Genomic DNA, 10,380 nt, shown 5'->3' on the forward strand with positions numbered 1-10,380 from the left:
AGCACTTTTGTTTATTGTCCTTAAGTTGGACTTATGGAGAGCTCTAATCAAGGAGACTTGTGATTGAATTCATCCTTGAATTTCCACCAGTGCTTGGACTTCAAATGATTTCCAGAATTTCCAATCAAGTGCACCAAACCTTGGTGAAGTTCCACATAAGTCAGGAGCTCCCAAAATTGATCCTCCTCTTGCAATCCAGGATCCTAAAACTTATTCTCACACCCGCCTTCTAGTTGATCTTCATGCTTCCATTCAGGTGTCATCACTTCAGAATTCTTATATAAGCACCCAAACATCCTCCTAGACCCATTAAATTTAGCAACCCTCCAACCATTGGATTTAAACTTTGATGATTTAACCATGATGAACCTAGAATGGTGCTTCCAACGATTAACCATCTCTATTTTGCTCTTCAACCGACAAATATTCTTAAATTGACCATTCGTCTCAAGCAAATCATATTCAAGCGGGATAATAAAGCTTAAGGACAAGAATTTTACCCACTCAAATGTAAGTGGTGATGGTAACTTACGAGGAGATGTCTCCAATGGTCTTGACAAAGTAATTTCTACTCCCGTCCGTCTTCTTTGAAGGGCTTCCACCACTTGACAAGATTCTTCAAGCTCTACCTCTTGATAAGCTTCCTCAAGTTTAAATTCTTCTTCACCAACTTCTTCTAGCTCTTTCCCATCACTTAAATCATACCTTAGAGGTTGCATAAGATCTATGTCAACACCCCTTTCAAATTCAATGGGGGAAGGCTCAACATGTTCATCAAGGAAATTGGTCAGTATAGACAAAACATTACTAATGATGAAATCCACTTCCTGATCAATTTCTCTCAATTCTTCAACCGTTCCTTCCGGCTCAATTATCTCAACTTTCTCCTTTGGTTGAGGTTCTTGCTTCAACTCCTCTTCTTCACCTTGAAGCTCCAAATTCTTTTCCTCACTATGCTCTTTGGTTTATCCTCCACATTCATCAATGGGAGTGTCTTGATTGCATGAGAAGTAGGTAGGAAACTATGCGGTTAACGGCTTCAGTCATGGTAGCCACCATAGTTTCTAGCCCTCTTTGCTCTTCTTCTTGCTTTTGGAGAAGAGAGTAAATATCTCTTTGTTCTTGCATTAAAAGTTAGAGAGCTTTATTCAATGAAGGAGGTAGTGAAAAAGAGGGCTCATGATTTGGGAGAAAGATGTCATAGTCACTATAAGAAAATGGAGCATTTATAACAAAAAAAATTGTATCAAATTTAAAATTGTTACAAATTATGATTTTTTCGTAACAATAATTAGTTATTGTTACAAAACATTTCAATATTTTGTAACAACGTGATTCCTTTTGTTACAAATTATGTTAGCTTTCGTATCGAATTGTTGTTTTGTTGCAAAATGTTATAATGTTTTGCAACAAAAGATTATATTATTACAAAAATTTAAAATATTTTGTAACAAAATATCTATTTGTCTCAAAAGCTCTAAATATTTTATAACAAAAAAAATAATTTGTCACAAAATACAATATTTTTGTAACAAGTTATTTATTTGTCACAAAATTTAAAAAATTTTTGTAACTAATAAAAAATTTTGTTTTAACATATTAAATGTAAGACTTCGAATTTTTGAAAATTAATATAATGAGTTATTTATAATTTATTATATTTATTTAAAATTTTATATTCAAAAATTTATTTTACTAAAAATATTTAAGTCAAATTAATGATATTTTGTTTTTAAAAATATTTTAAAAATTAAATAATAAATTATTTATAATTTATTATATTTATTCAAAATAATTTTTTAGAGATTTTTATATTAAATGAACTATTTTCTTATTTATAGTTTAAAGTTTTAGTAATTTAAAAAATATAAAAATTTTATATGATTTGATTTAAATATTTAAAATTTTTAAATTCAATACTTTAACTTTTATAAATAAAAAAATTCACTTGATTATCTTCAATTTTATCTTAATTAGTATTTATTTAAAAATAAGTTGTAAATTAATAATAAAATAATACTTTAAACATAATTAATTTAATATCCAATACTTCTTAAAATTAGTATATTTATTTAAAAATATTTAAAAAATTTATAGTTAAACAATATCTTTATATAATTATTATAAAATTAAAATTATTTTTCAATTATTATACTATTCTTATTTTTATTAAAAATACTTAATTTATCTAAACCTTAATCTTGATACAACTCACACTCACTTCCCCCCTTTAACCTAGCCACCAGCCCTCCCCTTTTCAAAACACTTGCCCAGCGGAAAGAAAAGAAAGAAAGGAAGGGAAAGAGAAACAGAAACAGGGAAAAGAGGAAGAAGAGGAGAGAGAAAAGGAGGGGAGGATGACGCTGGCGGGTATCACTGTCACCGTGCCGTCGTATCACACCCAGAGGAGAGAGGCGCTGTCGGGCAAGGGCCAAGGAGAGAGAGAGAGTCGCGCCTACCACGAGCCGGCTATTGGAGGATTCGTCATCGTGCCTGATGAGCGGATAATTTATACGCTTTTTGACATTGTTTTTAGTATGTTTTTAGTAGGATCTAGTTACTTTTAGGGATGTTTTTAATAGATTTTGTGTTAAATTCACATTTCTGGACTTTACTATGAGTTTGTGTGTTTTTCTGTGATTTCAGGTATTTTCTGGCTGAAATTGAGGGACTTGAGCAGAAATCAGATTCAGAGGTTGAAAAAGGACTGCTGATGCTGTTGGATTCTGACCTCCCTGCACTCAAAGTGGATTTTCTGGAGCTACAAAACTCGAAATGGTGCGCTTCCAATTGCGTTGGAAAGTAGACATCCCGGGCTTTCCAGCCATATATAATAGTCCATACTTTGGTCAAGAATTGATGACGTAAACTGGCGTTCAACGCCAGCTTTCTACCCAAATCTGGCGTCCAGCGCCAGAAAAGGATCCAAAACCAGAGTTGAACGCCCAAACTGGCACAAAAACTGGCGTTCAACTTCACAAATGGCCTCTGCACGTGCAACACTTAAGCTCAGCCCAAACACACACCAAGTGGGCCCCGGAAGTGGATTTATACATCAAATACTTACTCATGTAAACACTAGTAGCTAGTTTATTATAAATAGGACCTCTTACTATTGTATTAGGCATCTTTGGATTACCTTATGATCCTTTGATCACATTTTGGGGGCTGGCCATCTCGGCCATGCCTGGACCTTTCACTTATGTATTTTTAACGGTAGAGTTTCTACACTCCATAGATTAAGGTGTGGAGCTCTGCTGTTCCTCAAAGATTAATGCAAGTACTACTGTTTTCTATTCAATTCATCTTATTTTGCTTCTAAGATATCCATTCGCACCCAAGAACGTGATGAAGGTGATGATTATGTGTGACGCTCATCACCATCTCCCCTATGAACACGTGCCTGACAAACACTTCCGTTCTACATGAAATAAGCTAGAATGAATATCTCTTAGATCTCTTAACCGGAATCTTCGTGGCGTAAGCTAGAATGATGGCGGAATTCAAGAGAATCCAGAAGGTCTAAACCTTGTCTGTGGTATTCTGAGTAGGATTCGATGAATGAATGACTGTGACGAGCTCCTAACTCGCGATTGCAGGGCGTTAGTGACAGATGCAAAAGGATAGTAAATCCTATTCCAGCATGATCGAGAACCGATAGATGAATAGCCGTGCCGTGACAGGGTGCGTGAGCATATTATTCACTGAGAGGATAAGATGAAGCCATTGGCAAGGGTGATGCCTCCAGACGATTAGCCGTGCCGTGACAGGGCATTGGATCATTTTCCCGAGAGATGACCGAAAGTAGCCATTGACAGTGGTGATGTATCACATAAAGCCAGCCATGGAAAGGAGTGAGACTGATTGGATGAAGATAGCAGGAAAGCAGAGGTTCAGAGGAAAGAAAAGCATCTCCATTCGCTTATCTGAAATTCCTACCAATGATTTACATAAGTATCTCTATCCCTATTTTATTATATAATATTCGAAACACCATTATCGCTTTATATCTGCCTGACTGAGATTTACAAGGTGACCATAGCTTGCTTCATACCAACAATCTCCGTGGGATTCGACCCTTACTCACGTAAGGTATTACTTGGACGACCCAGTGCACTTGCTGGTTAGTTGTATCGAAGTTGTGACAAATTATGAATGTGACATCACAATTTCGTGCACCAAGTTTTTGGCGCCGTTGCCGGGGATTGTTCGAGTTTGGACAACTGACGGTTCATCTTGTTGCTCAGATTAGGTAATTTTCTTTTTGTTTTGTTTTCAAAAATTTTTCAAAAATCTTTCAAAATTTTCTCCTTTGTTTTCGAAAAAAAAAATAATAAAAATAATGTTTTCAAAAATAAATTATTCTATGGCTTCAAGATTTTTAAGAATGAATTCTAGTGTTTCATGAAACATGTTGAATCCTATCTGGTTGTAAAGCCATACCCAAACTGCTTTGGTATTGGTATTCAACTAATCACTCCAGTCCATGTAATTATATGCTAAAGCTTGGCTGGCTATTAAGCCATGCCTGACCCTTTGATTGGAGCTTTAGAGCATAAGATTCCTGGAATTCATATTAAAAATTTTAGAATCCTTATTTTTCTTTTTCAAAATAATTTTTCGAAAAATATAAAATAAAAATCCAAAAAAATTTAGAAAATCACAAAAAAAAATATTTCATGTTTCTTGTTTGAGTCTTGAGTCATATCATAAGTTTGGTGTCAATTGCATGTGCATCTTGCATTTTTCGAAAATTTCATGCATTCATGGTGTTCTTCATGATCTTCAAGTTATTCTTGGTAAGTCTTCTTGTTTGATCTTGATGATTTTTTTTTTGTTTTGTGTCTTTTCATGTTTATCATATGCATTCTTGAATTCTTAGTGCGTAAGCATTAAAGAATTCTAAGTTTGGTGTCTTGCATGTTTTCTTTGCATTAAAATTTTTTCAAAATTGTGTCTATGATGTTCATCTTGACATTCATGGTGTTCTTGGTGTTCATCTTGACATTCATAGCATTCTTGCATGCATTCAGTGTTTTGATCTAAAAATTTCATGCATTGCATAATTTTCATGTTTTCATAAAAATTTCAAAAATCAAAAAAATATCTTTCCCTTTTTCTCTCATCAAATTCAAAAATTTGAGTTGACTTTTTCAAAAATTTTTAAAATCAAATTGTTTCTTATGAGTCAAATCAAATTTTCAATTTGAAAATCTTATCTTTTTCAAAATCTTTTTCAAAAATCAAATCTTTTTCAAAATTCTTAGTTATTTTCGAAAATTCAAAAAAAATATTTTTCAAAAATCTTTTTCTTATTTTTATACCAAATTTTCGAAAATAACATAAACAATTAATGTTTTCATTCAAAAATTTGAAGTTTGTTACTTGCTTGTTAAGAAAGATTCAAACTTTAAGTTCTAGAATCATATCTTGTGATTTCTTATGAATCAAGTCATTAATTGTGATTTTAAAAATCAAATCTTTTTCAAAACTAATTTCAATCATATCTTTTCAAAAATATCTTCTTATCTTATCTTTTTCAAAAATATCTTTTCAAAATATCTTTCCTAACCTCCTAACTACTTATCTTTTCAAAAGTGATTTTCAAAATTTGTTTCAACTAACTAACTAACTTTTTATTTGTTTCTTAACTTTTTCAAAACTACCTAACTAACTCTCTCTCTCTAATTTTTGAAAATATCTTCCCTCTTTTTCAAAAATTTCTTTTTACTTAACTAATTATTTTTATTTTTATTTTTGATTTCAAAAATTTTCGAAAAAAATACTAAACATTTTTCAAAAACCATTTTCAAAAATCACTAACTCCTTTTCAAAAATAATTTTCGAAAATTCCCTCCTTTTCTCTCATCTTATTCTATTTATTTATTCATCTACTAACATCTCTTCCTCACATCATCACCAAATTCGAACCCCCTCCTCTATCTGTGTTCGAATTTCTTCTTCTTCTTTTCTACTAACAATAAGGAACCTCTTTACTGTGACATAGAGGATTCCTCTTCTTTTCTTTTTCTCTCCTCTTTCTTATGAGCAGGGACAGAGAAAAAGGCATTCTTGTTGAAGCTGATCCAGAACCTGAAAGGACTCTGAAGAGAAAATTAAGAGAAGCTAAATTACAACAATCCAGAGACAACTTGATTGAAAATTTCGAACAAGTAAAGGAGATGGCAGCCGAACCCAACAACAATGCAAGGAGAATGCTTGGTGACTTTACTGCACCTAATTCCAATTTACATGGAAGAAGCATCTCCATTCCTGCCATTGGAGCAAACAACTTTGAGCTGAAACCTCAGTTAGTTTCTCTGATGCAGCAGAACTGCAAGTTTCATGGACTTCCTTCTGAAGATCCTTTTCAGTTCTTAACTGAATTCTTGCAGATATGTGATACTGTTAAGACTAATGGAGTAAATCCTGAAGTCTACAGGCTCATGCTTTTCCCTTTTGCTGTAAGAGACAGAGCTAGATTATGGTTGGATTCTCAACCCAAAGACAGCCTAAACTCTTGAGATAAGCTGGTCACGGCTTTCTTAGCCAAGTACTTTCCTCCTCAAAAGCTGAGCAAGCTTAGAGCTGATGTTCAAACCTTCAGGCAGAAAGAAGGTGAATCCCTCTATGAAGCTTGGGAAAGATACAAACAGTTGACCAAAAAGTGTCCTTCTGACATGCTTTCAGAATGGACCATCCTGGATATATTCTATGATGGTTTATCTGAGTTATCAAAGATGTCATTGGATACCTCTGCAGGTGGATCCATTCACCTAAAGAAAACGCCTGCAGAAGCTCAAGAACTCATTGACATGGTTGCCAATAACCAGTTCATGTACACTTCTGAAAGGAATCCTGTGAGTAATGGGACGCCTATGAAGAAGGGAGTTCTTGAGGTTGATACTCTGAATGCCATATTGGCTCAGAATAAAATATTGACTCAGCAAGTCAATATGATCTCTCAGAGTCTGCATGGAATGCAAGCTGCATCCAACAGTACTCAAGAGGCTTCTTATGAAGAAGAAGCTTATGATCCTGAGAACCCTGCAATAGCAGAGGTGAATTACTTAGGTGAACCTTATGGAAACACCTATAACTCATCATGGAGAAATCATCCAAATTTCTCATGGAAGGATCAAAAGCCTCAACAAGGCTTTAATAATGGTGGAAGAAACAGGTTTAACAATAATAAACCTTTTCCATCATCCACTCAGCAACAGACAGAGAACTCTGAACAAAATACTTCTAATTTGGCAAACTTAGTCTCTGATCTGTCCAAGGCCACTGTAAGTTTCATGAATGAAACAAGGTCTTCCATTAGAAATTTGGAAGCACAAGTAGGCCAGCTGAGTAAGAGGATCACCGAAATCCCTCCTAGTACTCTCCCAAGCAATACAGAAGAGAATCCAAAAGGAGAGTGCAAGGCCATTGACATAAGCGCCATGGCCGAACCTGTGAGGAGAGGAGAGGACATGAATCCCAAGGAGGAAGACCTCCTGGGACGTCCAGTGGTCAATAAGGAGCTTCCCTCTGAGGAACCAAAGGACTCTGAGGCTCATCTAGAGACCATAGAGATTCCATTGAACCTCCTTATGCCCTTCATGAGCTCTAATGAGTATTCCTCTTCTGAAGAGAATGAGGAGGTTACTGAAGAGCAAACTGCCAAGTTTCTTGGTGCAATCATGAAGCTGAATGCCAAATTATTTGGCATTGATACTTGGGAAGTTGAACCTCCCTTGTTCATCAATGAACTGAGTGATCTGGATCAACTGACATTACCTCAGAAGAGACAGGATCCTGGAAAGTTCATAATACCCTGTACCATAGGCACTATGATCTTTAAAGCTCTGTGTAACCTTGGTTCAGGAATGAACCTCATGCCCCTCTCTGTAATAGAGAAACTGGGAATCTATGGGGTGCAAGCTGCTAAAATCTCACTAGAGATGGCAGACAGCTCAAGAAAACAGGCTTATGGACAAGTAGAGGACGTGTTAGTAAAGGTTGAAGGCCTTTACATCCCTGCTGATTTCATAGTCCTGGATACTGGAAAGGAAGAGGATGAATCCATCATCCTAGGAAGACCTTTCCTGGCCATAGCAAGAGCTGTGATTGATGTTGACAGAGGTGAAATATTCCTTCAATGGAATGAGAACTCCCTTGTGTTTAAAACTCAAGGATCTCCCTCTGCAACCATAGAGAGGAAGCAGAAAAAGCTTCTCTCCAAGCAGAGTCAACCAGAGCCCCCACAGTCAAACTCTAAGTTTGGTGTTGGGAGGCCACAACCAAACTCTAAGTTTGGTGTTGAACTCCCATATCCAAACTCTAAGTTTGGTGTTGGAGAGTCTCAACAAAGCTCTGCACATCTGTGAGGCTCCATGAGAGCCCACTGTCAAGCTATTGGCATTAAAGAAGTGCTTGTTGGGAGGCAACCCAATGTTTATTTATCTAACTATATTTTTCTTAGTTATGTGTCTTTATAGGTTCATGATCATGAGGAGTCACAAAATAAATATAAAAATTGAAAACGGAATCAAAAACAGCAGAAGAAAAATCACACCCTGGAGGAGCATCTGTCTGGCGTTCAAACGCCAGAACAGAGCATAGTTCTGGCGCTGAACGCCCAGAATGGGAGCATCCTGGCGCTGAACGCCCAGAACAAGCATGGTTCTGGCGTTCAACGCCAGAAATGGCAGCAAAGGGGCGTTGAACGCCCAAAATGGGCACTAACCTGGCGCTGAACGCCCAGAGTTGTGTGCAAGGGCATTTTACATGCCTAAATTGGTGCAGGGATGTAAATGCCTTGACACCTCAGGATCTGTGGACCCCACAGGATCATCTCAGGATCTGTGGACCCCACAGGATCCCCACCTACCTCATCATCTCTCTTTCCATTCATGATCATCCCTTCTGTTTTCCATTTACCACTCACATCCATACACCCACTACCTTCAAAATTCAACATCTCTCTCCCACCCAATCCCACCCATATGGCCGAATACACACTCCCATCCATCTCCTCCATATCTTCTTCTTATTCTTCTATTCTTTCTTCTTTTGCTCGAGGGTGAGCAACATTCTAAGTTTGGTGTGGTAAAAGCATAGCTTTTTTGTTTTTTTTCCATAACCATTGATGGCACCTAAGGCCAGAGAAACCTCTAGAAAGAGGAAAGGGAAGACAAAAACTTCCATCAAGGGTCTATAGCTCAGTGGTAGAACATTTGACTGCAAATCAAGAGATCCCTGAGATACCTCAAGGGATACATTTTCTTCCACACAATTATTGGAAGCAACTAAGGGTGGAACATCAAGAGCACTCCATCATCCTTCATGAAATCAGAGAAGATCTAAAAGCACTGAAGGAGGAGCAACAAAGGCAAGGAAGAAACATAGAAGAGCTCAAGGACATCATTGATTCCTCAAGAAGGAAATGCCACCATCACTAAGGTGGATTCATTCCTTGTTCTTAATTCTTCTGCTTTTCGTTTTCTATGTTATGTGCTTATCTATGTTTGTGTCTTCATTACATGATCATTAGTAGTTAGTAACTTTATCTTAAAGTTATAAATGTCCTATGAATCCATCACCTCTCTTAAATGAAAAATGTTTTAATTCAAAAGAACAAGAAGTACATGAGTTTCGAATTTATCCTTGAACTTAGTTTAATTATATTGATGTGGTGACAATGCTTCTTGTTTTCTGAATGTATGCTTGAACAGTGCATATGTCTTTTGAAGTTGTTGTTTAAGAATGTTAAATATGTTGGCTCTTGAAAGAATGATGACTAGGAGACATGTTATTTGATAATCTGAAAAATCATAAAAATGATTCTTGAAGCAAGAAAAAGCAGCAAAGAACAAAGCTTGCAGAAAAAAAAATAGGCAAAAAAAAATAGAAAGAAAAAGAAAAAGCAAGCAGAAAAAGCCAAAGCTCTTAAAACCAAAAGGCAAGGGCAATTAAAAAGGATCCCAAGGCTTTGAGCATCAGTGGATAGGAGGGTCTACAGGAATAAAATCCTGGCCTAAGCGGCTAAACCAAGCTGTCCCTAACCATGTGCTTGTGGCGTGTAGGTGTTAAGTGAAAACTTGAGACTGAGCGGTTAAAGTCAAGGTCCAAAGTAAAAGAAGAGTGTGCTTAAGAACCCTGGACACCTCTAATTGGGGACTTTAGCAAAGCTGAGTCACAATCTGAAAAGGTTCACCCAACTATGTGTCTGTGGCATTTATGTATCCGGTGGTAATACTGGAAAACAAAATGCTTAGGGCCACGGCCAAGACTCATAAAGAAGCTGTGTTCAAGAATCATCATACTGAACTAAGAGAGTCAATAACACTATTCGAAATCTGAAGTTCCTATAGATGCCAATCATTCTGAACCTCA

At 36.2% G+C, this 10,380-nt stretch overlaps 1 non-coding gene across 1 annotated transcript; it reads right to left on the bottom strand.

Moving 5' to 3' along the window:
- Positions 1-6,578: 6,578 nt before the first annotated feature.
- LOC112725228 (small nucleolar RNA R71) lies at positions 6,579-6,686 on the bottom strand. Its single transcript, XR_003164350.1, has one exon. It is a non-coding gene; the product is annotated as a small nucleolar RNA R71 (small nucleolar RNA).
- Between the last annotated feature and the right edge of the window lie 3,694 nt (positions 6,687-10,380).

This window comes from Arachis hypogaea, chromosome 11, assembly GCF_003086295.3.
Source record: "Arachis hypogaea cultivar Tifrunner chromosome 11, arahy.Tifrunner.gnm2.J5K5, whole genome shotgun sequence".
NCBI classification, from domain to species: Eukaryota; Viridiplantae; Streptophyta; class Magnoliopsida; order Fabales; family Fabaceae; genus Arachis; species Arachis hypogaea.